Genomic DNA, 26,218 nt, shown 5'->3' on the forward strand with positions numbered 1-26,218 from the left:
GCAGAACAGAGGGGCCGTTCTTCTTTCTCTAGATATCATTGTGTCCGGCTGCAATTCCTGGAACTGCCATGGCCATGTCACTACTGGTCTAGAAGGAAGCCAACCCAAGGATGGCAGAGTACAGAGATGGGAAGAACCTCATAATAGAGCCTTGATTCAATCAGCCCTGAAACCCACCCACCTTGGGACATCCTATTTTTTGCATAGTACAGCTACATACTGCTTAAGCCAGTCCAGGCCAGCATTTGTTATTTGCAACAGATAGGACTGAGACAACAGCAGTAACATTCCCATGTCCCTCACCCCAGTCATCCCCATGTCATCTGGGAAAATGGGCCTCTGGATCTTCCACTGCAAGGTGCACACTTGACTGAGGGCCCCAGCTGTGGAGGTCTGAAGTTCAACCCCATGTTTGCTCCAAGGCAACGCTTCCCACAGCTGACCCCAGCTGGTGATGCAGTGTGGCAGTGATACTAAGGCAGGCCCATTCCAGGGAGATGTGGGACTCCACTGGCCAGGGCCTGTGGCTCTGGCTGGATGATACCCCAAGGCTTTGCAGAACTTTTCTTAGAATTGCGTTATAGTCTGATATGCTCCCACCAAACTTCCTTCCTTTCTTACCCCTTTCCTTCGCTCAGGGTCCCACTTGCACGGAGGTCTGATGGCTCCCCCAGACTCCCCCAGCTTCCTCCTTATTTTTCCTTACACAGGCATTTCCCCTGATTATGTATGTATGTAGGTACCTATGTATGTATGTTTAATCCTCTCTTGATGTCTACGTAACCCATGACCTGTCTAACACATGACCTGTATTACCTCATGCCTGGACTACCATGAAAGCCTCCCAAGTGGCCTACCCACCTGTGTGTCCCCTCCACCCATCCCTAATCCTTGCGACACAAACCATGCTACTCCCCACCTCAAGAGACTCCAACAGTTTCTTACTTCTTATACTATCAAGTTCATTACTTCTGCCTTTCTTCATAAGCAGTACTGACCCTGACCTGCCCTACCAGCCAACTCTGGCAGAAGACCGAAATCCATCCCTGTTGTTTCACTTATGTGCCTAGAGGGCATCCCCATGTGGGAGCAATCCTGGCCATTTGCAACACAGAAATGATTGACATGGCCCATGCCCAGTGAATATTGAAGCTGTCCTAAGTCTGAGTACCAATTCCACCCCTTTCCACAGATGTTCCTCAATGACAAAGCCTCCCTCAGCCTCCCCTCCCTTCATCCCCAATGGAATATTTAATAAGAGAAATACATTTTATACACAAATCACCTTCCATCAACAAGAAGAGAATCCTCTAAAGACGGTTATGATAATGAAAATGATTTATTCATAATGATAATGATATTAAGCAGAAGATGATAAAGTTAAAGATGGTGGTAGTGTTGGAGAAAAAAGTCATGATAAAAATAAATGTGGAGACTGAGTGCAGTGGCTCACGCCTGTAATCCCAGCACTTTGGGAAGCCTAGGTGAACAGATCACTTGAGGACAGGAGGTCGAGACCAGCCTGGCCAACATGGTAAAACCCTGTCTCTACTAAAAATACAAAAATATGGCTGGGCACAGTGGCTCATGACTGTAATCCCGGCACTTTGGGAGGCCGAGGCGGGAGGTCAGGAGTTAGAGACCACAGTGGCCAACATGGTGAAACTCTACCAAAACTACAAAAATTAGCCGGCTGTGGTGACAGGCGTTGTAATCCCAGCTACTCAGGAGGCTGAGGCAGGAGAATTGCTTAAACCAGGGAGGCAGAGGTTGCAATGAGCCCAGATTGCGCCACTGCGTTCCATCCTGGGCTACAAGAGCAAGACTCCGACTCAAAATGATATAAACAAAAATACAAAAATTAGCCGGGTGTGGTGGTGCATGCTTGTAGTCCTAGCTACTCGGGAGGCTGAGGCAGTGGTTGAACCCAGGAGGCAGAGGTTGAACCCAGGAGGTAGAGGTTGCAGTGAGCAGAGATCAGGCCACTGCACTCCAGCCTGGGCAAAAGAGCAAGACTCCATCTCAAAAAAAAAAAAAAAAGCGTGAAAGTAAAAGAAAATTTTAAAAGCGTGAAAAGCAGAAAAGCAGGGGTTAAAATGTTCTCACATTGTAATCTCAATGATCTAAGCATATATGCAGTACAGCTAACTTCCTCCTGATGCAGTTATGTTAACCAACTGTGTCTGTTAAGAATTGCATTTGGTTGCTAGTAATAAAAAAAAAAACAGAAATAACATCGCTTTTAAAACATATTAAGTGTTTTCTCTAACAAAGGAAAAGTCTACAGGTACACAGACATAGCTAGTGTAGCAGCTCTGTAATTATCAGGGACCTGGGCTTCTTTCATCTTTCGACCTCATCTTCCACATGACACTGTAAGGTTGCTTCATAATCTGAAATAACTGCTGAAGCTCCAGCCAGCTTGCCCACATTCCAGTCAGGAAACAGAACACAGAAAACCAAAACCAAAGGACATACATTAGCTGCCTGCTCGCTTTTCAACAGAGCCTTATTCAAAGTCCACCCACCAATTCCAATTTGCAGCTCATTGACCAGAATGTAGTCACACGCCTATACCAAGCTGGACAAGAAGCTGAAATATGTGATCTTTTCATTGGACACCTTGCCCCCTCAAGTTAAAAACAGAGTCCTGGGCCGTAAGATGAACTCCATTTCCTCTGGAGAGCATTCTGATTGATGCTCTTAGTACATGGAATCTTCAAAGCTGGAGGTGTCTTCCCTGGTGTCCCTACACACCCCTTTACTCCCTCCAACTAAACTGCACACCCAACATGAGAAGCTGTGTTGTCCCTAAACTTGATGACAGGTTGGTATTCCAGGAAACTGTGATTTATTTAAATAGGACATAAAAAGTATTAAAAGTCTCTCTTAAGAGAATGAAAAGATTAGCCATAGACAGGGAGAAATTGATTGCAAAGCGCATATCTGATAGAGAATCCAGAATATATAAACAATTATTAAAACTCAAAAATAAGAAAACGACCTAATGAAAAATAATGGGCAAAAATTTAGACAGACACTTCACCGAAGTAAATATACAAATGGCAAATAAGCACATGAAAAAATGTTCATTGGCTGGGTGCAGTGGCTCATGCCTGTAATCCCAGCAATTTGGGAGGCCGAGGTAAGAGGATTGCTTGAGTCAAAGAGTTCAAGACCAGCCTGGGCAACATTGCAAAACCCCGTCTCTACAAAAAGTTCAAAATCAGCCAACTGTAGTGGCGTATGCCTGTAGTCCCAGCTACTCAGGAGGCTGCGGTGGGAGAACTACTTGAGCCTGGGAGGTCAAGGCTACAGTGAGCTGTGATTTTACCACTGCACTCCAGCCTGTGTAACAGTGCAAGATCCTGTCACAAAAAAAAAAGGAACAAAAAAGAAAAAATTCTCCAAAAAGTTTGGTTTGTTGGTTTGTTCATTTGTTTTGAGACAGAGTCTCACTCTGTCTCCCAGGCTGGAGTGCAATGCCACTAACTCTGCTCACTGCAACCTCTGCCTCCCAGGCGTAAGCGATTCTCCTGCCTCAGCCTCCTGAGTACCTAGTATTACAGGCGTGCACCACCACGCCCAGCTAATTTTTGTATTTTTAGTAGAAACAGGGTTTCATCATGTTGGTCAGGCTAATCACGAACTCCTGACTTCAGGTGATCTGCCCGCCTCGGCCTCCCAAAGTGCTGGGACTACTCAGAAGGCTGAGGCACGACAATCACTTGAACCCAGGAAGTGAAGGTTGCAGTGAGCCAAGATTGCACCACTGCACTCCAGTCTGGGTGACAGAGCGAGACTCTGTCTCAAATAAATAAATAAATAGATTATTGATACACACCATAGCATGCATGAATCGCAAAGTAATTATGCTGAGTGAAAGAAGCTAGAGAAAGAGTCCATACTCTATCATTCCCATTATATAGAACTCTAAAAACTGTAAACTAATCTATAGTGACAGAAAGCAGCTGGAGGGTTACTTGATTATGGCAGGGGCAGGGGGTGCAGCAGGGAGGAGTAGGAGAGGAGGATTACTTAAGGCACAAGGGAACTTGTGAGGTTGATGGAAATGTCCACTAACTTCATGGTGCTGATGATTTCACAGGTACATGCATATGTCAAAACACATCAAACGGTGCATTTTAAATATGTGCAGTATATTTTTGTCATAGTTTAATAAAGATATATTTTTAAACCTATTAAATATGAGTGTGAGCTAGGCGCGGTGATTCACGCCTGTAATCCCAGCACTTTGGGAGGCCAATATGGGCAGATTGCTTGAGCTCAGATGGGCAGATCGCTTGAGCTCAGGAGTTCAAGACCACCCTGGGCAACATGGTGAATGAAACCTCATCTCTACAAAAAATACAAAAATTAGCCGGGCATGGTGGTGTGCACCTGTGGTCCCAGCTACTCCAGAGGCTGAAGTAGGAAGATCACCTGAGCCCAGGAGGTTGCAGTGAGCCATGATCACACCACTGCACTCCAGCCTGGGTGACACACTGAGACCCTGTCTCAAAAAATATATTATGTAAGAGTGTGAGAGGAGGCAGTAGGGGGAAAAAGTGTTGCTTCTATAAAAGCTAAGATGAATCAGTTCCTCAAAAAATTAAAAATAGAATTACCATATGATCCAGCAATTCCACTCTGGGTGCATACCCAAAAGAACAGAAAGCAGGGACTTGGACTTGAACATAATTCATAAACCTGTGTTCATGGTAGCATTTTTCACAATAACCAAAACATGGAAGCAACCCAAGTGTTCATTGACTGATGAATGGATAAACAAAATGTGGCGCAGATAACAATGGAATATCATTCAACCTTAAAAAGGAAAGAGATTTTAATATATGCCAAAACAAGAATGAATTTTGAGGACATTATGCTAAGTGAAATAAGCAAGTCACAAAAAAACCAAATACTGTATAATTCCACTTATCTGAGATACCTAGAGTACTCAAATTCACAGAGACAGAAAGTAGTATGACGCTTGCCTGGGGTTGGGAGCAGTGGGAAATGGAAGCTATTGTTTAATGGGTAAAGGGTTCCAGTTTGGAAAAATGAACAAAGTGCTGGAGATGGATGGTGCCAATGTTTGCAAAATAACACATGTACTTAATACCACTGAACTGTACACTTCACAAATGGTTAGGATGGTTAAATTAAATGTTTAAGGGCTGGGCGCGGTGGCTCATGCCTGTAATCCCAGCACTTTGGGAGGCTGAGGCAGGCAGATCATGAGGTCAGGAGTTTGAGACCAGCCTGGCCAACATAGTGAAACCCTGTCTCTTAAAAAAAAAAAAGTTAAATATTTAAGTTTTATGTTATGTGTATTTTACCCCAATTATTTTTTTAAGTACAAAAACTAACTTGAAAGCTTTAAAAAGATGCCCTAAAGGATGGTCCATTAAAAATGCTATCACAGGCGGGGTGCAGTAGCTCACAGCTATAATCCCAGCACTGAGGCCGAGGCAGGCAGATTACCTGAGGTCAAGAGTTAGAGACCAGTCTGACAAATACAGTGAAACCCCGTCTCTACTGAAAATACAAAAAAACGAGCTGGGTGTGGTGGCACACGCCTGTAATCCCAGCTACTTGGGAGCCTGAGCAGGAGGATTGCTTAAGCCCAGCAGACAGAGGTTGCAGTGAGCCGAGATCATGTCACTGCACTCCAGCCTGGCCAACAGATCGAAATTCTATCTCAAAAAAAAAGCTATCACACTCAGGAGCAGAACAAGACTGGAACCCTCTAATGCTCCTACCCATCACAAAGATAGCCAAAACAATAAATAAACAAATATATATATACACACATATATATATATATATATATATTTTAGACAAAGTTTCACTCTTATCACCCAGGCTGTAGTACAACGGCGCAATTTTGGCTAACTGCAACCTCAACCTCCTGAGTTCAAGAGCTTCTCCTGCCTCAGCCTCCAGAGTAGCTGGAATTACAGGTGCCCACCACCACGCCCAGCTAATTTTTGTATTTTTAGTAGGGACAGAGTTTCGCCATGTTGGCCAGGCTGCTCTCAAACTCCTGACCTCAGGAGATGCACCTGCTTCAGCCTCCCAAACTGCTGGGATTATGGGAATGAGCCACCAGGCCCAATCAACAATATTTCAACAAAAATAACTGAGGGAGAGTGCCAGAGTTCATCAGATGAGTAACAGAAACTTGGGATGGCTACACAGAGAACAGAAGAAAATGCTGGGACTTTACCACTCCATTCCCCAACCAGGATCAGCTGGGAACGAGGAGGTAAGCAAGTGAGTGCCAGCAACCCCCATCAACACCTTTGCCACCTACAGAGCTCACCACTGTGGTCCTCTGCAATTCTTACAGGCATAAGCTCAGCTGACAAAGCTGCCTGGAGTCCACAGAGCAGTGCTCCTCCAAAGAAGAAGCCAACACTGTGCCAACACTTTGCCAGCCCCCGCTGTGGCCCATCTGGCTACTCTGCTATGCCATCTCGGAACTGGAACAACAGCTGGAGCACATCTTGCTGCCGGGGTGAGTCGCCATGGGTCCCCTTCATCCCTAAAGCTAAGCCACCCTAAGCCATCCCAGCCTAGTAGTCCAGTATCCCCAAGCCAAGCTTCCAGCAGCTATTACACCCTTCCCTGCAGGACCAAGCAGAGGTAGAGCCACTCCACCTACCCCTCCTCCGGCCCCCATGGGCCAGAGCCTAACCAGTTCCCTAGGTACCCTGCCTCCTAAACACAGTACCTTGGCCGCTCAGGACAGTCACATCTCTCTGGTGCCTTAGTTGAAGGAGTGCCTTACATCCCAGAAAACACTACCTTGGCCACCTGGAGCAGTCACTCACCCAGTGTCTAAGCTAAAGTGGTGCCAGGGAAACAGTTCCTTGGTTGCCCAGGACAGTCACGTCCCCTATCACCCCCAGGCATGAGCTGAAGCAGCACACCACCCTGGCCAACATGAGCAACTGTGCATCCCAGGACTGAGCTGACCTAGTACCCCATGTCCCAGGGAAATAGAGCTGTGGCTGAACTGAGACATCCCACCCTGCAGGCCAAACAACCCTAGTACTCCATTTCCCCAGAGCTGGGCTAGCCCTCTAGAGCCTGAGCTGCTGACATACCCCTCTCCCTAGGGAGTGAAGTCATCACTGTGCTGTTCCTTGCCCCCTCAGTGCCCAAACGACAGCTGTGCTCCACCTTTCTGGGATACTTGCTGCCGCTACACCTGGCATCACACAGTCTGGAATACTGCCAAGCCCCACAATTCCTTGTTCTAGAGTCACACTACACAATGCCTCATCCCCTGGGACGTGAGTTGCCGTTGAACCCTATTGGCTCAAGTTCCTGAATTGCAGCCATACCCTGTTTCCCAGGCCCAAATCTTTAGAGCACTTCTTCCCAGGAATCAGACAAGTACTGTGCCCTGTCCCTCCCAGAAGTAGAATCACAGGTACAACCCAGCCTATGGGTCTGAGCTGGTAGGGGGTGCCTCGGAGTCATAGATGCTGGCTCTGTGGGCAACATACATCCAACCCTGCCACAGAGAGCAAAGCTGTACCCCATGATCCAGGTGGCACAATAGGCTTGCAAGACCCTGAGCCTAGGACCCCAGCCCTGCAGCAAAGCTAAGCACCTGCACCTAGAGCCCAGGGCTGCTGCATATGCTTGTAGGCCATGTCAAACTTGATACCAAGAGAGATCCCCTTAGCTAAGTCTTCCCCTTATAGGTTAAATGAGAATAGGAGGACCTCAAGTGACATTAACAACCTATGATGCCACTGCACAAACATCTACAGCCGAGGCCAAGGGGGTCCCCACAGTTATCGCTGATGTTCAGTGCAGCTGAAGAAGCTGCACAGAGACTATGCCACTGGACCAATCCGGAAACAGAGTCATCACACTCTTCCCAACTGGCATACTACAACCCAACGGCAGATAAAAACCTTTCTCTACAAAAGCCATACAAAAAAGTTTGGAAGAGATGATTGATCCACTAGATGTATAGGTATCAATGTGGGGATGTGGGGACACAAGAAACTCAAAAATCAAAAAAAATGACACCACCAAAGGAACATAATAACTCTCTAGTAAGAGACCCATATGGGAAGGAAATCCACAAATTCAAGAAAAGGAATTCAAAAAGGGATCTTAAGGAAATCAACAAGACACACACAAAAAAAATACAGATAGACAATCTGACAAAAATCAGGAAAACAATTCACAGCGTGAAAGAGAAATTCAACAAAGAGATAGAAATAATTTTAAAAGAACCAAACAGAAGTCCTGCAGTCAAAAAGTTTGATGAATGAAATAAAAAATGCAATAGAAAGCTTCAACAGCCCTTGATCAAGTGGAAGAAAGATTCTCTAAACTTGAAAGATAGGTCATATGAAATTACCCAGTCAGAGAAAAAAAAGGAATTAGAACAAAAAAGTCAATAAAAATTACAAGACTTATGAGACACTGTTAAGCAATCAAATATTTGTTATTATAGGAGTTTTAAAAGGATAAAAGAAGGAAACCTATTTAATGAAATAATAGCTGAAAACTTCTTAAGTCTAGGGAAAATTAATTCAAGAAAGATGTTCAGAAAAAAAAAAAGAAAAAAGTCTAGGGAAAGATATGGACATCCAGATCAAGGAAACTCAAAGATTCCCAAAAAGATTTAACCAAAAAAGGCCTTCCCTGAGGCCATTATAGTCAAATTGTCAAGGACAAAGAGAATTCACAGAGAAAAGAGATGGATAAAGATATTCCAATGCAATAATAGTTGGAGACTTCAACACCTTACTCTCGGCATTGGATAGATCATCTAGACAGGAAATCAACAAGAAAACATTAAGCTTAAACTGCACTGTGTACAGGCATTTACAGAACATTTCATCAAACAGCTGCAGAATACATATTTTATCAGCACATGAAACATTATCAGGATAGACCACATTTCAGGTCACAAAACGAGTCTCTAAACAAAGAAGAAAATAAAAAAACAGAGAATTCTAAAAACAGCAAGAGAAAAGCATTGAGTCACATATAAGGTTATATCTATTAGACTAAGAGCAGATTTCTCCACAGAAACCTTACAGGCCAGTAGAGAATGGGATGATACAGTCAAAGTGCTAAAAGAAAATAATCATCAGCCAAGAATACCATATCCAGCAAAGCTATCCTTAATTTCTGAAGGAAATTTGCTTCCCACACAAGCAAAAACTGAAAGAATTCATCACCACTAGACTAGACTTACAAGAAATGTTCAATGGAGTCCTACATCTGGAAGCAAAAAGACAATCATCACTATCATGAAAACATGTAAAAGTGTAAAACTCACTGATAGAGCAAATACACAAAGGAGAAAAAGAATCAAATCTTATCACTACCAAAAAAAAAAAAAACAACCCAAACCACAATGATAAACAATAAGAGAGAAAGAATACACAAAATAATCAGAAAACAATTAACAAATTGGCAAGAGTAAGTCCTCACCTATCAACAATAACCTTGAATGTAAACAAATTAAACTCCTCCATTTAAAAGATATACACTGCCTGAATGGATAAGAAAATAAATGATTTAACTATATGCTACCTATAAGAAACTCACTTCACCTGTAAAGATATATATGGACTGAAAATGAAGGGATGGATAAAGATATTCCATGCAAACAGAAACCAAAATTGGCAGAAAAAGCTATGTTTATATCAGATAAAGCAGACTTTAAGTCAAAATGCTAAATAGAGACAAAGAAGGTCATTATATAATGATAAAGGGATCAATTCAGCAAGAAGATATAACAATCAAAAATTATATGTGCCAAATAATGGAGCACCCAGATATATAAAGCAGAAATTATTAGATCTAAAGGGAGAGATAAAGACCAGGCTCTATGCCTCCCAGCGGCCTCCCTTACAGTGGCTTAGGCCTGTAATCCCAGCACTTTGGGAGACTGAGGCAAGAGGTTACTTGAGGCCAGAAGTTCAAGACCAGCCTGGGCAACATAGTGAGACTTCATCTCTACTTAAAAAAAAAAAAAAAAAAAAATCCAGGCATGGTATATGTCCTCAGGAGGCTGAGGCAGGAGGATCACTTGAGCCCAGGAGTTTAAGGTTGCAATGAGCTATGATCATGCTACTGCACTTCACTTTGGGCAACAAAATGAGACCCTGTCTCAAAAAAAAGTGGGGGCCAGGCATGGTGGCTCACATCTGTAATCCCAGCACTTTGGGAGGCCAAGGCAGGAGGGTAGCTTGAGGCCAGGAGTTCAAGACCAGCCTGGGCAACATAGCCAGACTCCACCTCTAATAAATAAAAATATATATTTTTTTAAAAAAGTAGAGATAAAACTCAATGCAATAATAGTTGGGGACTTCAACACCTTACTCTTGGCATATGATAGATCATCTAGATAGGATATTAACAAGGAAACATTAAATTTAAACTGCACTCTGCATAGGCATTTACAGAACATTTCATCAAGCAGCTACAGAATACATACTATTTTTATCAGCACATGAAACGTTATCTAGGATAGACCACATTTCAGTCCACAAAACAAGTCTCAACAATTCTAAAAGAACTGAAATCACGGCCAGGCATAGTGGCTCATGTCTGTAAACCCAGCACTTTGGGAGGCCAAGGCAGGTGGATTACATGAGGTCAGAAATTTGACACCACCCTGGCCAACACATGAAACCCCATCTCTACTAATAATACAAAAATTATTTGGGTGTGGTGGCACACACCTGTAATCCCAGCTACCCAGAAGGCTGAAGCAGGAGAATTGCTTGAACCTGGGAGGCAGAGATTGCAGTGAGCCCATATTGTGCCACAGCACTCCAGCCTGGGTGACAGAGCAAGACTCTATCTCAAAAAAAAAGAAAAAAAAAAAGAGTTGAAATCATATCATATCAACTATCATTTCTGATCACAATGAAATAAAACTAGAAATCAGTAACAAAAACTTGTGAATTTGTACAAATACATGAAATTAAATAACATGCTCCTGAACAATCAATGGTTCAATACAGGAATTAGGAAGAAAATTTTAAAATGTCTTGAAAAGTATAAAAATAGAAAAATGGCCAGGCATGGTGACTCATGCCTGTAATCCCAGCACATTGGGAGGCCGAGGTGGGCAGATCATTGGAGGTCAGGAGTTCAAGACCAGCCTAGCTAACCTGGTGAAACCCTGTTTCCGCTAAAAATAGAAAAAAAAAAATTAGCCAGGCATGGTGGTACATGCCTGTAATCCCAGCTATTTGGGAGGCTGAGGCAGGAGAATCACTTGAACCTGGGAGGCAGAAGTTGCAGTGAGCCAAGATCACACCATTGCATATCAGCTTGGGTAACAAGAGCGAAACTCTGTCTTAAAATAAATAAATAAATAAATAAAATAGAAACACAACAAAGCAAAACCTATAAGATACAGCAAAAACAATATTAAGAGGAAAGTTTCTAGGAATAAATGAATACAGTAAAAAATAATCTAGTGAAGCATGTCAAGGCATTAGAAAAGAAAAAACAAACAAAATGCAAAATCAGTAGCAGAAAAGGAATAGTAAAGACCAGAGTAGAAATAAAATAAATTGAGACTAAAAAAAATACAAAAGATCAACAAAAAGTTGGGGGGTTTTGATAGGATAAACATAATTGACAAGGTATTAGCTAGACTAACCAAGAAAAAAGATAAAAGACCCAAATACATAAAATCAGAAATAAAAAGAGACATTACAACTGATACCACAGAGGCTGTTCTGTCTGTGGAGAAGCCATTCTTTTGTTTCTTTACTTTTCTAATAAACTTGCTTTCACTTTACTCTGTGGACTCACCCCAAATTTTTTCTTGCATAAGATCCAAGAACCCTCCCTTAGGGTCTGAATTGGGACCACTTTCCAGTAACATCTTCCATGGTGAACCACAAAGGGATGATACTGAAGAGACCCCCTGACCCAAAGAAAATAGATCGCAGCATCAATCAATCAACTTCAGAGTGAAGAAAACCTTTCAATTATTTACAGCGTTTAGCAATTGAGTAAAGAATCCTCCTGTAAGCAAAATTGGAGCATATTTCTTTCTCTCTACTTGATTTCTCCAGAATTTGGAAACTATTTGTGAGTATTCTTAACTTATGGCAATACAATTATTTACAAAAGTAGAATAAGCAACTGTTTTCTTTTGTAACAGAACACAGTTGGAGACTAGTTCTTTTACCAAGGCTATGACTGGAATGGCATTCTTTCAGTTATAAACAGATTCCTTTACGGAATAAAAGCTCCTTGGGAAAACTAGCCTCATATCTTGTCTACACAGTCCCTGTACAGGGTTCCTCACCTGTCGTAAGTATAGAATGTCATTTTCTAACAGGCTTAGGAGCGCCCCGCCCACCCCCGCAAATTACCTTGGGATCTTGAGAGGAGAGAAATATATCCATTTCATACAGGTATTTGAAGTCACAAACCAATGGCTCGGCTCAAGTCTTTAAAAAGTCTAATCCAGCTAGGCGCAGTGGCTCACACCTGTAATCCCAGGACTTTGGGAAGCCAAGGAGGGTGGATCAAGAGGTTAGAGTTCAAGACCAGCCTGACCAACATGGTGAAACCCCATCTCTACTAAAAATACAAAAATTAGCCAGTGGTGTGGCAGGTGCCTGTAGTCTCAGCTACTCATAAGGCTGAGGAAGGAGAATTGCTTGAACCCAGGAGGCGGAGGTTGGAGTGAGCCAAGATCATGCCACTGCACTGTAGCCTGGGTGACCGAGTGAGACTCCAAAGCCAATTTTAAAAGGTGCCTATATAGCAAATAATTATTCTTGCTACACTTGATACAAATAATCAAGCCAATTACAATAAGACTAAAGCTTATTTTGAAAACAAAACTATGATTTGCTTTAATAAAAATGAAGACTGGAGAGAGAAAATTTGTGTTTCAAAAACTATGGTACACCTGTTATTAGATTCTAGTCTTGTCTGTTATTAGATTCTAGTCTTATCTGTTGCAATTTAGACTAACTCTGCTTATTTCTGTGAACCAATCAGTGACTGCTGGCTGCTGCTCAGAAGAAACAAGAGGAATAGGTAATATAAAAATCCAGGTCAGTATTCTAATTCTGGGCATATATTGAAATCGACTAGCAACCCCAAATCAGCTTGGTTCCAACACTTGCCCAGTTCCTGGAAAGCCTTGTCGTTTAGTTTATTTGGAATACTTTTACTTACATTGATGTACTGTTGTGAAACATATTGCTATTGTACTCTGTGTAGAAATGCAGAATAAGCTTACTCAACATTTTCTTAAATTGAACACTTATTAATCTTCCTGATATCACCTTTTGTCAGAAGTCAGAGTTATAAATGACCCTCACCATACCAACATTGTCTTTCTTCTTTTTTTTTTTTTTTAGACGGAGTCTTGCTCTGATGCTCAGGCTGGAGTGCACTGGACCACCTCGGCTCACTGCAACCTCCACCTCCCAGATTCAAGCAATTCTCCTGCCTCAGGCTCCTGAGTAGCTAGGACTACAGGCATACACCACCACAATTGGCTAATTTTTGTATTTTTTCTCTTTTTTTTTTTTTGAGACAGAGTCTTGCTCTGTCACCCAGACTGGAGTGCAATGGTGCGATCTTGGCTCACTACATCCTCCACCTTCCAAGTTCAAGGGATTCTCCTGCCTCAGCCTCTCAAGTAGCTGGAATTACAGGCGCCTGCTACCACGCCCAGCTAATTTCTGTATTTTTAGTAGAGACGGGATTACAGCAGGTTGGCCAGGCTGGTCTCAAACTCCTGATCTCAAGTGATCCACCCTCCTCGGCTTCCCAAAGTACTGGGATTACAGGAATGAGCCACCATGCCCAGCCTAATTTTTGTATTTTTAGTAGAGACAGGATTTTACCATGTTGGCCAGGCTGATTTCAAACTCCTGACCCAGGTGATCAGTCCACCTCAGCCACCCAAAGTGCTGGATTACAGGCGTGAGCTACCGCACCCGGTCTTTACACTAACATTTTCTGACTGAGCTCCTCTCTACTCTAAATACAAGAGGCCCTTATAGACAGAAACATCATCACCCTATTCAGCCTGGAGAAGTTAGAGAAGATGGATATTCATCCCTCTACAATCCAAAGAATTAAGAGTTCCCTTGTAAAAGGGAGGGGAAAATATGTCAGAGGTGTTCAAACCAGAGTGACTCCATCTTCAACAGGGCCTAAGTAAAATGATGGACTGCATGCTAGGAGATTAGGCATTCCTTGTCACAGGATAAGATAGGGGATCACAAGATACAAGTCACAAAGACCCTGCTGATAAAACAAGATGCAACAAGCCAGGTGCAGTGACTCATGCCTGTAATCCCAGTACTCTGGGAGGCCAACATGGGCAGATCACCTGAGGTCAGGAGTTCAAGACCAGCCTGGCCAACATGGTGAAGCCCCATCTCTACAAAAAATATAAAAATTAGCCAGGCATGGTGGTGCATGCCTGTAATCCCAGCTACTTGGAAGGCCAAGGCAAGAGAATTGCTTGAATGTGGGAATGGGGTTTGCAGTGAGCCAAGATTGTGTCACTGCACTCCAGACTGGGCAACAGAGTAAGACTCTGTCTCAAAAAAAAAAAAAAGGATGCAATAAAAGATGCCAGCCAATCAAAACCCACCAAAACCAAGATAGCAATGAACGTGCCAATAGCATTCTAAAAAGACACTTCCACCAGTGCCATAACAGTTTACAAATGCCATGGCAACATCCCTAAGTTATTCTATATAGTCTAAAGGGAAGAGGAACTCTCAGTTCCAAAAATTCTCTGCCCCTTTCCTGGAAAACTCAAATAATCCTTCCCTTGTTTAGTATATGATAAGAAATAACTATAAAAATAGCCAACTAGGCACCCTCTGAGCTGCTCTGCCTATGCTCTGTCTCTGCCTATTCTTTACTTCTCTAATAAACTTGCTTTTACTAAAAAATGAAATAAAATAAATAAAAAATTAAAAACCACTGATACCACAGAAATACAAACCTAGTAGAAATTGAGAAATTCCTGGACACATGAAACTTACCTACTAAAATTGAACCAAGAAAAAATACAAAACCAGAACAGACTAATTCCAAGTAACAAGATTGAATCTGTAATAAGTCTTCCATCAAAGAAAAGCACAGGATCTGATGGCCTCACTGCTGAATTTTACCAAACATCTGAAGAAATACTGATGCCAATTCTTCTCAAATGCTTCCAGAAAATTAAAGAGGAAAAAATTCTTCCAAACTCATTCAATGAGGCCAGCATTACCCTATACAAAAACCAGACAAGTACGCAACAAAAAAAAAGAAAGCTACAGACCAATATCCCCAGTAAATACAGAAGCAAAAAAGCCTCAACAAAATACTGGTCAACCAAATTTAGCAGCACATCAAAAAGATGATTCACCATGATCAAGCAGAATTTATCTCAGGGATACAACATACACAAATCAATAAACACGATACAGCACATCAACAGAATGAAGGACAAAAACCATATGATCATCTCAACAGATGCACAAAAAGTACTTGACAAAATTCAGCATCCCTTCATGATAAAAAGCTCTCAACAAGTTGGATATAGAAAGAATATATGTCAACACAATAAAGGCCACATGGCACAAAATTATAGCCAACATTATACTGAAAGGGGATAATCTGAAAGCTTTTTCTCCAAGATCTGAAACAAGACAAGAATGCCCACTATTACCACTTTTATTCACCACAGTAGTGAAAGTACTAGCCAGAGCAATTAAGGAAGAGAAAAACAAAGAGCATCCACATTAGACAACAGGAAGTCAACTCATTCCTGTTTGCAGATAAACTATCTTATACATAGAAAAACAAAAGACTCACCAGGCATGGTGGCCCACACCTGTAATATCAGTACTTTAGGAGGACAAGGCGGGAGGATCACTTGAGGTCAGGAGTTTCAGACCATCCTGGCCAACATGGTGAAACCCCATCTCTACTAAAAATACAAAAAGTTGCCCGGCATTATAGTGCACGCCTGTAACCCCAGCTAATCGGGTGGCTGAGGCAGGAGAATGGTTTGAACCCGGGAGGAGGAGGTTGCAGTGAGCCAAGGTAGTGCCACTGCACTACAGCCTGAACAACAGAGTGAGAGTCTGTCTCAAAAAAGCAAACAAACAAGAGAAAAACAAAAAACTCCACAAAAAACTCTTAGAGCTAATAAATGAATTCAGTACAGTTGCAGAATACAAAATCAACATACAAAAATCAGCAGCATTTCTATACACCAAAAACAAACTAGTGGAAAAAGAAACCAAGAAAGCAATCTCATTTACAATAGCTACAAAAATATATATATCTACGAATGAATTTATCCCAGGAAGTGAAAGATCTCTACAATAAGAACTGTAAAACACTGATGAAGAAAATTGAAGAGGACACAAAAAAATTGAAAGACATCCACGTTTATAAATTAAAATAATTAATATTGTGAACACGACCATACCACCCAAAGCAATCTACAGATTCAATGCAATTCCTATCAAAATACCAAAGACATTCTTCACTGAAATAGAAAAAAAAAAATCCTAAAAATTGTACGGACCCCTCCCAAATAGTCAAAGCGAACCTGAGCAAAAAGGACAAAGCCGGACATATCACACTACCAGACCTCAAAATATATTAAAAAGACCAAAACAGCATGGCACTGGCATAGAAACAGACACACAAACCAATAGAACAGAATAGGAAATCCAGAAATAAACCCACGAATTTACAGCAGACTAATTTTCAATAAAGGTGACAAGAACATTCACTGGGGATGGGACAGTCTTCAATAAACGGTGCTAGGAAAACTGGATATCCATATGCAGAAAAATGAAAACTTCACCCGTATCTCTCACCATATATAAAAATCAACTCAAAATTGATTAAAGACTTAAATGTAAGACCCAAAACTATAAAACTACTAGAAGAAAACACAGAAGAAATGCTTCAGGACATTGGTCCGGGCAAAGATTTTATAAAGAAAACCTTGGCCGGGCGTGGTGGCTCACGCCTGTAATCCCAGCACTTTGGGAGGCCGAGGCGGGTGGATCACAAGGTCAAGAGATCGAGACCATCCTGGTCAACATGGTGAAACCCCGTCTCTACTAAAAATACAAAAAATTAGCTGGGCATGGTGGCGCGTGACTGTAATCCCAGCTACTCAGGAGGCTGAGGCAGGAGAATTGCCTGAACCCAGGAGGCGGAGGTTGCGGTGAGCCGAGATCGCGCCATTGCACTCCAGCAAGAGTGAAACTCCGTCTCAAAAAAAAAAAACCAAAAACCTCAAAAGCACAGGCAACAAAAGCAGAAGTAGACAAATGGAATTGTATCAAATAAAAAAGTTTCTGCATAGCAAAGGAAACAATCAACAGAGTGACGAGATCACCTGCAGAATGGGAGAAAATATTTGCAAGCTATTCATCTGACGAGGGGTTAATATCCAGAATATACAATGAACTCAAACAGCTCAACAGCAAAAAACAAACAAACAAAAATCCTCCAATTAAAAAAATGGGCAAATGAGTTGAATAGATATCTCTCAAAAGAAGGCAGACAAAAACCAACAAATATATTTTTTTAAATGATCAGCATCACTAATCATCAGGGATATGCAAATCAAATGAAACATCATTGCATCCCAGTTATAGTGGTCATTATCAAAAAAACAAAAAGTAACAAATGCTGGCAAGGAGGTAGAGAAACGGGAACTCTTTTTGCAGGTGGGAATGTAAATTAGTACAGCCATTATGGAAAACAGTATCAAGGTTCCTCAGAAAAACTAAAAACAGAACTACCACATGATCCAGCAATCCTGCTACTAGGTATACATCCAAAGGAAAGGGAATCACTATGTCAAAGAGCTGCACGCCCATGTTTGTTGGAGCACTCTTCATAACAGCCAAGATGTGAAATCAGCCTAAGTATCGATCAACAAGTGAATGGATAAAGACAATGTAGCATATATATACATAATGTAATACTATTTAGCCATTTAAAAAATGGAATTCTGTCATTCATGACACTATGAATGAGCTCGGAGGACATTATGTTATTAAAATAAGCCAGGTAAGGAAAGATAAATACCAAATGTTCTCATTCATATGTGGAAGCAAAAAAAGTTGTTCTCATAGAAGTAGAGAATAGAATAGTAACCAGAGGCAGGGAAAAAGAAGGGGGAGAGGGATGACTAAGGGTTGGTTAACAGATTCAGAAGCATAGCTAGATAGGAGTGATAAGTGCTAGTGTTCTATAGCACTGTAGGGTGACTATAACTAACAATGATTTTTTTTTCTTTTTCTTTTTTTTGAGACAAGGTCTTGTTGTGTCACCCAGGCTGGAGTGCAATGGTGCCATTGTCTCTCACTGCAGCCTTGAACTCTTGAACTCAGGGGATCCTTCCACATTGGCCTCCAGAGTAACTGGGACTACAGGCATGTGCCAACATGCCTGGCAAATTTTTTTAATTTTTGTAGAGATGGCGGTCTCACTACATTGCCCATGCTGGTCTCAAACCCCTAGCTTCAAGTGATCTTCATGTTGGGATTACAAGCTTGAGCCACCACGCCTGGCCTTGTATATTTTCAAATAGCTAAGAGAATGGATTTGAATGTTCCCAACACAAAGAAATGATAAGTGTTTGAGTTGATACATGTGTTAATGACCCTGATTTGATTATAACACATTGAATACATGTATCAAAATATCACACTGTACCCCATAAAATGTAAAATTATTATGTGACAATTAAAAATAATAAAGGCCAAAAAATGCTGTCAAATTATATACAGGCAAGACAACTATAAAATCCTCAGGGAAAAAAAAAAACCAAAGGATTTTGCCCCCAAATTAATTCAAAACCATCTTTAGGCTCCTGTTGCACTTCAAAGCAGCCAAAACTGACAACCGGAGAGAGTGCTTTAGGAGAGTTCCTACAAGAGACAGTCAGAGAATTCCAACCAGCGGATCGTGGCTCTGCATCAAGACACCGACTAGTAAATGCAAATTCGTATGTTTTGGTGAAAATATTTTTGTATATATCATTTCATACTATTCCTCACATTAATGTTTCACCTAACAAACCAATAAGGTTTCTAATTGCATGAGACAAAGAGGACTTCTTTTTTTTTTTTTTTTTTGAGATTAAGTTTTGCTTTTGTTGCCCAGGCTGGAGTGCAATGGTGCAGTCTCGGCTCACTGCAACCTCCACCTCCCAGGTTCAAGTGATTCTCATGCCTCAGCTTCCCAAGTAGCTGGGATTACAGGCACATGCCACTACGCCTCGCTAATTTTTTTTTTTTTATTAGTAGAGACAGGGTTTCTCCATGTTGGTCAGGTTGGTCTCGAACTCCCAACCTCAGGTGATCTGCCTGCCTCAGCCTCTCAAAATGCTGGGATTACAGGCATGAGCCACCATCCCTGGCAAGAGGACTTCTAAGAACATAAAAATGAAGATCAAGAAAAAAACACACCAAAATTTTGATGTTAATCATTTAAAAGTGAGTTCTGATTTTTTCCTTCATATGTTCTTGGATTTTCCTAAAAGTATGTATTACCTGTATAAAAATTTAAGCAATAAACTGTTTTTAAAGCAACTATCTGGACCATGAGCAGTGGCTCGCGTATGTTATCCCAGCACATTGGGAGGCCGAAGCAGGAGGATCATTGAGGCCAGGAGTTTGAGACCAGCCTGGGGTCTTTTTTTTTTTTTTTTTCTGAGATGGGGTCTCACTCTGTCACCCAGACTGGAGTGGTGCAGTGGTGCAATCTTGGCTCACTGCAACCTTCGCTTCCTGGCCTCAAATGATCCTCCTACCTCAGCCTCCCAAGTAACTGGGACCACAGATGCACACCACCGTACCTAGCTAACTTTTTTATATTTTTGTAGAGATGGTGTATTTTTTTTTTTTTTTTAAGACAGAGTCTCACTCTGTTGCCAGGCGCCAGGCTGGAGTGCAGTGGCACAATCTCGGCTCATTGCAACCTCCGCCTCCCGGGTTCAAGCAATTCTCCTGCCTCAGCCTCCCAAGTAGCTGGGACCAGGCGCACGCCACCACGCCCAGCTAGTTTTCGTATTTTTAGTAGAGACGGGGTTTCACCATGTTGACTAGGATGGTCTCGATCTCTTGACCTCGTGATCCACCCGCCTTGGCCTCCCAAAGTGCTGGGATTACAGGCATGAACCCTTGCACCCAGCCCAAGCACACCTCTTAAATGTGTTTCAAACGTGTTCTTTCCTCTCTTGGACCACATCTGTAGTTCAGGCTTCAGCATCTCTCCCCTAGACAACTTCACTCCTTTCATAAGTGTCTCCCAACTTGTCCCTCTTAACTCCATCCTCCACAGGGCAGTCAGCATGATCTTTCCAAAAAGCAAATTTAAAACTTCAACAGCTCCCACCGCCAGAGACGCCTAGGGTCTGTGTGAACACTAGTTCATTCGTCATCCGCTTTCACTTTCATGGCTGAGCTAAATGTTGCACTGGGTGGTGGTTTGTTCTTGGCAACAAGATGATCTTTGGTAAATGAGTGTCTCACTGACCTTGCAGAAGCGAAAGTTTACTATACCTTTATAAACAGCCTTGGCTAATGTACTAGCATGACTGCTAAAAGAGCAGGGACTGGAATTTTCATAGTAAACAATGCAGGATCTCCTGCCCTAATTTCCCCAGCACCAGGGGCCTTCTAGTTAGGATTCCCAGGCCCACACTTTCTAACATCTCTCTTTCCTTTTCCAGTCCCTACTGGTCAGTTACAGCTTCCTATGCTCCAGGTGTGTGTTTCCTGTGAAAAGAAGTGAGTAAGTGAGAAGTTCTTTTAAAGGATGTGAAGTGGGGAACCTCCTCTGGAAAGAATATATAAACACACACTTGATGTTTCTTTTTTTTTTTTTTTTTTGAGACAGAGTCTTGCTTTGTTGCCCAGGCTGGAGTGTAATGGTGTGATCTTGGCTCACTGCAACCTCCACCTCCCAGGCTCAAGAAATTCTCCCCCCTCAGCCTCCCAAGTAGCTAGGATTACAGGTGCATGCCACCACACCTGGCTAATTTTTGCATTTTTAGTAGAGACGGGGTTTCACCATGTTGGTCGGGCGGGTCTGGAACTCCCGACCTCAGGTGACCCACTAGCCTCGGCCTCCCAAACTACTGGGATTACAGGCATGAGCCACTGTGCCCAGCCTGATGCTTCTTGAGTAGAGGACTGAGATAGAGCTAAGGTCACGGGTGGCGAGGTGGTGGGGGTGGGGGTGCTGTCCAGAGTGAGCTCCAAGGCTGGCCTGAGGCACCTTGGGTTAAGCACACCTGGGTCAGTGGCCCCAGGCATGCATGATTCCTGCCCCACTCCTTATCCTATTTATGGGGTCCTTAGGGTCCCTGGGTTTTAAAGTCGCTGCCCCAAATTAATAGCCCAGCTAATAAGTGTCGGAGTCAAGGTTTGAACCCAAGATCTGCCTCTCAAGCTCACTCCCTTGCCACAGTGCCGGGTGCTACTCCCTCTGTTCCCCACCAGCCCTGCCCTCTTTGGGGAGGTGGGGGTCTGAACAGGAGGACTTCCCTAGAGAAACTTTTGGGTCTGAGGGGCCAGACCCTGAAGACTCGGGAGTCTGGAGTGAAGAGAAGCCCAGGGGCAGATGGTCCAGGCTGGGGCAGAAGGGGTCAGAGAGCAGAAGCCTCATGGAGAGTCCACACCCTGTTTGACAAGGAAGAGGAGCCCGGGCACAGAGAGGGATAGTAACCAGCCCAGGGACACAGTCCATGGCAGGTAAGAAACGCTCCCTGACTCCGTTCATCCAGGGGTTCTCCTGGGAGAGGTGCAAAAAGAAAAAGAAAAAAAAACTGAGTCTCTGGAACAGATCGGGGAGACCAAGGCCAAAATCACACTGACAGCAGCGGGGTCAGGGCCAGACCCACCTCTCCCAGCCACCTGGCCACCTCTCTTCTTACCACCCCTTCCTCCTCTCCCACAGCCCTCCCCTGGCCTCCCTGATCCAGGCCTCACACTAGGCTGCCCCAAAGGCCTTGGGGGATTCCCAAGCTGCAGCCCACTCCAGCCAGATTCATCGGCACCCCTGTGCTCCCACCCCCACCCTCACCAGTTCCTAGGCTAGAGGCGCCCTGGCCCCACAGTATAGAGGTCTGAGAACCAGGGAACCAGGGGCCCTGAGTTCTAGACCTCCAACTGCTTCAACTTGCCCTGTGAGTCTGGATAGGTCCCTGGTCCTCTCTGAGCCTGTTTCTCCTCTGTGAACTGACAGAGTTGGACATGGCCCCAGACACTCTCCATCCCTGAGGCACTAGGCGTGGCTTTGGGCTGTCGGTGAACCTAGCAGGGCCCGAGATATCCCAGGGCTAGCCTCTGTGCCACAGGCACCTTGGTGACCCTTTGAGAGGCCACTCAGGCCACACCCTGGGTCAAGGCCCACTGGGGCCTCCTCAAAGCCCCCAGTGCCTCCCAGTGAAAAACAATGAATTTCATTCCAAATAAGGGAACTACAGCAAAGTTGTCTGCCATGGCCCAGTTCCGGCTGGTTTATGTTAGCTGGACAAGACTAAACAGACCTTCACATTCCCAGTAGTGAGCACTAGAAATGAAAATGTGCCTGCTTGTCCTTGGAGCACTGGGGCAAGGGAGAGGTCGGTGCTCCCCTGAGGCCTCCCGAGAGGCTCAGCAGACCTGAGGGCTGCTGGGGAGGGCGCTGGGAAGTGAGCGAGGCTTCAGCAAGCTACAAAGCAGGGTGGGCACCGGGTGATGGTGGCCACAGTGGCCTGGGGAGGGGGCATACATAGGTGGAGAGGAGCAGGGGGTCCTTTATGTCACAGAGGTGGGAATGTGACAGGGAACCAGACAATGGAAAGGTAGAGGGAGAGAGAAAGAGACACAGAGAAGGAGTGAGGCAGCCAGCGATGAGAAGACACTAGAAGCCCCCACCACCTGCCTTGACTGGGAGGCCAGGAAGGAGGGAAGAGGGGAGAGAAGGGACCCAGCCACTTCCTGGACAACATAGCACCTGGTTCCCAGCCCTGCTCCTGCCTCCCTCTGTGTGGACACAACTAGCTTGTGATAAGAATTTAATTATTTACAAAACAAGAGACAAGAAGCAAGACTGCCCTCCAGCTTTCCCACACAAGCCTCCCGCCTCAAGCCCTGCCCAACCCTGCGGGTGTTGCGGGGACTACCAAGCACCACAGTTCCCATCCTGTCTCTGCTTGTTTGTTTGGTAGAGATGAAGTTTCCCCATGTCACCCAGGTAGGTCTTGAACTCTTGGGCTCAAGCAATCCGCCAGCCGCAGCCTCCTACAGTGCTGGGATTGCAGGCATGAGCCACCTCACCCAGCCACAGTTCCCATATTAGAAACGACTAAACTAACACTGGGAGGAACAGGGACGTGCCCAGCCCAAGGTCACCCATCTGTGGCTGGCAGAGCCAGGACCAGTGGTCCCCACAGCGTCTGAGTCCTGCAAGTTGGCCCCACAGCCTCAGGCCACATTGTCACTGGTCAGCCTTGCCTCATGGCCACACGCAGGTGGCTCCATCTCCTCCCTCAGCCCCTTGCCCACTCCCAAGAGAAATCCTCTGTCTGTCCATCCAAACTTCTCCACCATTCTTCAAAGCAAACCCCTCCTCCTGCAAGTTCTCCCTGATTCCATTCAGCCTAACTGACCACTCTCTCCTCTTACCTCCAACCTCCCTCTGCCCCGGTGATCAGCAGCACAAGTTCTATGAGGGCAGAACTATGTCTGTCCCCAGAGCCTGGCACAAGGCCTGACACCTGAAGAGCACCCAAAGAACATCTGTGCCATCCATGAATGAATGAATGAAGCAATGGTTCCATCTTGCTCTTAACTGGGCCCCAGAGCCTGGTATTCAGAAAACGTCATTTCAACAGAGAACTAACTGGATGTGGCTATGGCAGCCCTGAAGAGCCCATCGAAGAAAAGTTTGAATTCCCCAGAATCAGTCCATTCTTGCCTTCATTTCAAAACACAGTTGAGTGCCTACTGTGTGCGACAGGCACTGTTGGTGGTGACACGGCAGTAAGCAAAAGAGACAGTAAACGATACAGACAAGCAAACGGTCCTGGCAGCTGGTGTGATTAGTGCAAGGATGGTGGAGCCCAGGGCAGCCAGAGGGGGCAGCAGCAGCCATCTAACCCAGCCGGTGGTCAAGGAAGGCTTCCTAGAGTAGGCGAAGCTAAGTCAAGACCTGAAGGATGAGCCCAACAATGGCAACCATAGCTAATATTTATTATGCTTTTATTCCTAGTCAAGCATTACCTCAAATAAGGAATTAGGGCATGGAGAAGTTAAGCTGTGAGGCACAGGGAGCAGAGACAAAGTCCAATTTCAGAGCTTATGCCCCAGCCACAGTGCATTCTATCCTGCCTGCCTTTCCTCTTCCCTCCTTGCACCCCAGGTTCCCCCAGATGCTGCTGGGGAATTCCAGAGGCCTCTGGGCTGCACCAGCATCAGCATGTGGGTTGGGTTTCCATAGCCCAGTGGGACTCCCAGGCCTCTCAGCCTCTCAGGTTCCATGGCCAGGCCAAGAGAGGGGACCTAGGGGTCCCTGCAGACCCAGACAAAGCTACCCCTGTGTCTCTGGGACAGACTTGATGGTGGAGAAAACTCCCCCTTTTCTTAAGTGCCTGAGTGTCCTGGGCTGTAGGGAAAGGACTCTATCCCAAAGGAGATGTTCTTGCGGAACACAGAAGGGAGTGCCCTAGAGCTGGAAAGCATCTCCCCCACTCATTCCTGTCTTGTCACCTGTTTTGGTAAAACAAAGGAGGACCTCTGAGATGGGAGTCCACCTGCAGCAGGGTGGATGGGGCTAAGAGGCTGAGTCAGGAGCCCCCCATTCAAAGCCCACTGGGAACAGTGTGACCAGGGCAGTGGGCATGGGAAACAGTGTGGGGTGGGGGAGTGCCTGGAAACATCCAGGAAATAAGGCCAAGACCACCTGCCTCAGAAACTTCTAGGGGGTCTTGAGCAACACCCGGAGGGAAGAGAGTTCCCCAGAGCTCAAAGCCAAGGACAAATGGAATGGAAATTATTTTCCCAGCAACTTTGGCTCTCCAAGAGAAGGATCTACCTTGGGGGCAGGAAGAGAGAGAAACAGAGGAGGGGCATAGGCAACAGCCCTATATAGACACAGATGTTTCTCAGGCAGGGGTCAGCCCAGCCAGGGGTGAAGGACAGCCCCTCTGCATCCCAGCCACTCAGCAGAGCACAAGGGAGCCAGCCGGGCCCCTTCTGATCCCGGCCTGCCGCATGTCTTCACCCACTGCCTGGCCTAGGTAAGAGCTGGCCCAAGGCCGGGCGCGGTGGCTCACGCCTATAATCCTAGCACTTTGAGAGGCCGAGACGGGTAGATCAAGAGGTCAAGAGATCGAGACCATCCTGGTCAACATGGTGAAACCCCATCTCTACTAAAAATACAAAAATTAGCTGGGCATGGTGGTGCACGCCTGTAGTCCCAGCTACTTGGGAGGCTGAGGCAGGAGAATTGCCTGAACCCAGGAGACAGAGGTTGCGGTGAGCCGAGATCACGCCATTGCACTCCAGCCTGGGTAACAAGAGCGAAACTCCGTCTCAAAAAAAAAAAAAAAAAGAGCTAGCCCACTAGGAGGGGGGCTGTTGGCCCAACCCAGCCCATCTCCCGCCCTGCAGAGCCACACGCCAAGCCCCAGGGACCCAGATTTATCATGTCCCACTCGATGTGTGTTCACTCTCCCCAGGGGCCACTCAGCACACGTTAAGATCCAATTGGCACTAATTGGACCAAGCTGGCAGTGCCCAGGGCAGCCTGAGTCCTGTCACCATGGATTTGACTCACCAAGCAATGGCCGTGGGTGTCTGCGGAGCCCACCATTAGTGTCATTTTGGGAAGCTCAAGCAAGCACGGATGGTGCTTTGTGAGTCAACATCACTGTCTGGCCAAGGCTTGCAGGCAGAGAGCCAGAGCTTGGAAGTGACTTATCCACAAAGACTCTTACATCCCGGCCAGGGCAGGAGCCTGGCCTCCCAGGTGGCAGTTCAGAGGTTGCTCTACTGGCCCCTTCATCTGCTGATGGCCCCAGGAAGTCTATTCTAAAAGAGGAAGGAGGTTCTAGCTCTTTCCTTCCTCCCAGGGTACAAGACCTCCACCCTGATCATCCAACCCTGCCCGAGGAGGGAACCTCAACCCCACCCTAGAATACTGAGCT

At 44.8% G+C, this 26,218-nt stretch overlaps 1 protein-coding gene and 1 long non-coding RNA gene across 2 annotated transcripts in view; one reads left to right on the forward strand and one right to left on the reverse strand.

Moving 5' to 3' along the window:
• Positions 1–26,218, reverse strand: part of NEURL1 (neuralized E3 ubiquitin protein ligase 1) — a 100,666-nt gene that overhangs the window by 56,499 nt on the left and 17,949 nt on the right. The gene's annotated exons all lie outside the window — the stretch shown is intronic.
• The window catches only part of LOC110568726 (uncharacterized), a 36,681-nt gene continuing 31,218 nt past the window's right edge, over positions 20,756–26,218 (forward strand). The window contains exon 1 of the long non-coding RNA XR_002478935.2: positions 20,756–20,821. This is a non-coding gene — a long non-coding RNA (uncharacterized LOC110568726). The remainder of the gene's footprint in view (positions 20,822–26,218) is intronic.

Source organism: Aotus nancymaae, unplaced genomic scaffold (assembly GCF_030222135.1).
Source record: "Aotus nancymaae isolate 86718 unplaced genomic scaffold, 86718_ANA_hifiasm-v0.15.2.pri h1tg000010l, whole genome shotgun sequence".
In the NCBI taxonomy this organism is placed as follows: Eukaryota; Metazoa; Chordata; class Mammalia; order Primates; family Aotidae; genus Aotus; species Aotus nancymaae.